The 3,590-nt window shown below is 38.2% G+C and overlaps 1 pseudogene; it reads left to right on the top strand.

The window, feature by feature from the left end:
- The first annotated feature begins 244 nt into the window (after positions 1–244).
- On the top strand, positions 245–1,455 carry LOC101568242 (annotated as a pseudogene).
- The last annotated feature ends 2,135 nt before the right edge of the window (positions 1,456–3,590 follow it).

Below are 3,590 nucleotides of genomic sequence, written 5' to 3'. Positions count from 1 at the left end.
AAAATAAATCATCTACTTAGGGGTGAATGGTTAAAAAGAAGCAAATACTCCACTATTCTATTTTTTGTGCCCCACTGCCTTGCTAAATGTAATGCTTCTATGTGGCATAGACTTAGCACAGAACTCATCTGAGCAAAACAAAAATCACTTTTCTTGCACTTTTGTCTAGCTCTGACCATCTAGGCTGCGTGGCAGTGGAGGAAGGCGGACTCATGTGAATGGTGTGTCCATTTAATACAAGAAAATGGAAACTGAGCAGCCAGAGGAGACCTTCCCCAACACTGAAACCAATGGTGACTTTGGTAAACATCCTGCAGAAGATATGAAAGAGGAGCAAACATTTAAAAGATCTGGAAACACCAATGAGATGGTTGAAATACGAATTCTGCTTCAGAGCAAGAATTCTAGAGCAGTGATTAGAAAAGAAGGCAAAAACATTAAGGTTCTCCATGCAGACTACAGTGCCAGTGTTTCAGTCTCAGACAGCAGTGGCCCCGAGTACATATTGATTATCAGTGCTGATAATGAAACAGTTGGAGAAATTCTGAAGAAAATCATCCCTACCTTGGAAGAGTACCAACACTATAAAGGAAGTGACTTTGACTGCGAGTTGAGACTGTTAATTCATCAAAGTCTGGCAGGAGGAATTATTGGGGTCAAAGGTGCTAAAATCAAAGAGCTTCAAGAGAACACTCAGACAACAATCAAGCTTTTCCAAGAATGCTGTCCTCATTCTACTAACAGAGTTGTTCTTATTGGAGGAAAGCTGACTATGGTGGCTTTACCATGATGTTTGATGACTGCCGTGGACGGCCTATAGGATTTCCTATGTGGGGGAGAGGTAGTTTTGAAAGAATGCTTCCTGGTCAGGGTAGGTATCCCATGCCTCCCTCTAGAAGAGATTATGATGACATGAGCCCTCACTGGCGACCACCACCCCTCCTGCTGGTTGAGGTGGCTGGGATGGTAGCAGAGCTCAGAATTTTCCTCTTCCGCCACCACCGCCACAACAGAGAGGAGGCCCTAATGGCCTATGATAGAAGAGGAAGGTCTGGAGATCAGTATGATGGCATGGTTGGTTTCAATGCTGATGAAACTTAGGACTGCAATAGATACATGGAGCCCATTAGAATGGCAGATGGCCTGTGAACCACAGGGTGGCTCTGGATATGGTTATTCCTATGCAGGGGATCATGGCTCATATGATGATCTTGGTGGGCCTCTTATTACTACACAAGTAACTATTTCCAAAGATTTGGCTGGATCTATTATTGGTAAAGGTGGTCAGCAGATCAAAGCCATCACAAATCAGGAGCTTCTATCAAAATTGATGAGCCCTTAGACGGATCTGAAGATCGGATCATTATCATTGCAGGAACACAGGACCAGGTACAGAATGCATGGTATTTGCTGCAGAGCAGTGTGAAGCAGTGTGCAGATGTTGAAGGATTCTAATGCAAGATATTTTTTCTTTCTTATAGTGTGGAGCAGTATTCTGGAAAGTTTTTCTAAGACTGGTGAAGAGCTGAAAGAATCCTGCATCGATTTTAATCTGCTTCTGTTTAAAAAGCCAACATTCCTTTGATTCGTAGGTGTTCTGCATTTGAGGTGTAGTGAAATCTTTGCTGCTCACCAGATGTAATGTTTTAGTTCCTTACAAACAGGGTTGGGGGGAGGGTGTACAGAAACTAACACTGAAATTTTAAAACAGCAACAGAATGAGTGGATTTTGTTTTTTGTTTATTATTCGTGGTTTAAAAAAATTCCCCCCATGTAATTATTGTGAACACCTTACTTTGTGTGGCCACTGTAAACATTTGGAGGGTGGGACAGAGAGTAACAGTAGTCCCCGTGTCCCTGGCATGTGTGCAGAGCAGTGTGCAGGATGTGATACTCTTCTGTCAGAAACATTTTAAGATTTTTAAATAAATTTAGTGAATCTATTTTGGTGGTCTTTTTTTTTTAAATAAAGACAGTCAATTTTCAAATAGTGGCTGAATTTCCCAGTGCACCCCTAAACTAAACACTTTGATTTTTCAGCTCCTCTGCTGGAAATAAGAACCGTATATCTCTTAGATACAGGCAGAATACATTGGCAAATTCAGTTCTGGCGATTTCTTGATGGTTTCAGTCATTGCTTGGGAAGAAGTTCCCTCGTACATGTCATGCTTATAATAAGCTGGAGGCTTTTTGTTTTTGCAAATGCTTGCCCCTACTTTTCAGCAGTTTTCTGTTAGTTGTAAAGAACCAAGGTGGGCAGCAGTACTACAAATTGAAAATATAATATATATTCTGGAAACCTAATTGGCAGTGGGTTTTATTAAAGTAACACTTGGTGATACTTTATATATAATATATATTCTGGAAACCTAATTGGCAGTGGGTTTTATTAAAGTAACACTTGGTGATACTTTATATATAATATATATTCTGGAAACCTAATTGGCAGTGGGTTTTATTAAAGTAACACTTGGTGATACTTTATATATAATATATATTCTGGAAACCTAATTGGCAGTGGGTTTTATTAAAGTAACACTTGGTGATGGACGTGATGGATGCTGAACAAATTCTGATTATTTTGATTACATTTCTCACCTATAGACTTATTAAACTGTCAACCTTCTAGTGTCTGTTAAACTTTGTATAAATATATATACATGTTTTCCATTGTATGCAAATTGCAAGAAAAAGATGTACCATTTCTGTTGTATGTTGGATTATGTAGGAAATGTTTGTGAACTATTCAAAATCAAGTTGAAAAATATTCCTGTGCATGTTTTACATAGTATCCTGGCATTCTTTTTTTTGTTTGTTTGTTTTTTGTTTTTTGTGAAACCAGGGATTGAACACAGGCCCTTGTGCTTGCCAGGGAAGTGCTTATTCCACTGAGCCATCTTCCCGGCCCCAACAACTGAGCTGATGGGTGGGTCCCCCTGGAATTTGTATTGATAGTTTAAAAGTTTCACTGCACAATAAAACTCCTATGATGCTAGAAAAAAAAATCACTTTTCTTCTTGGAGTTCAATTAGCACCTGGCATTCAGCATAAATAAAAATTTAACTTGGTGCTATGAATTTCTTGTTTGTAAGGAAAAAAAAAAAAAAGCTTCAGTAGAAAAAATGAGAAAAACCGGGCCGGAGATGGCTCAGTAGAATAAGTGCTTCCCTGGCAAGCACAAGGGCCTGGATTCAATTCTTAGTTCCACCATAAAAAAAAAAAAAAGGAAAAAGAAAAAATGAGAAAAACCAACATTAATAAGCATTTTATGATGGCAACTTTAGGAAAGTTTGTAATATTCATGACAAAGTTGTATTCTTAATATTCATAATTGAATGGCTCATTAGTAGCATTAGTAAGCTCTCATTTTGAGGATCTTTAAGACTTCACTGATGGGGAACTGACCTTAAGTTTCAGGAGACCCATCAGGGTGTCAAATTCTATCTGAACACAGTGTTAAAACTATATCATTGTTGAAATGCTAAAAATTAGAGGAACCTATAAACAGAACTTTTACATGTCAGTCTAGTGTAAAGGAAGTAAGAACATTTTTACCATATAAAGCAATTTTACCTCTAAATCAAAATTAT

This window comes from Octodon degus, unplaced genomic scaffold (assembly GCF_000260255.1).
Source record: "Octodon degus isolate 3935 unplaced genomic scaffold, OctDeg1.0 scaffold00213, whole genome shotgun sequence".
NCBI classification, from domain to species: Eukaryota; Metazoa; Chordata; class Mammalia; order Rodentia; family Octodontidae; genus Octodon; species Octodon degus.
This window is presented reverse-complemented; position numbering and strand designations above follow the sequence as displayed.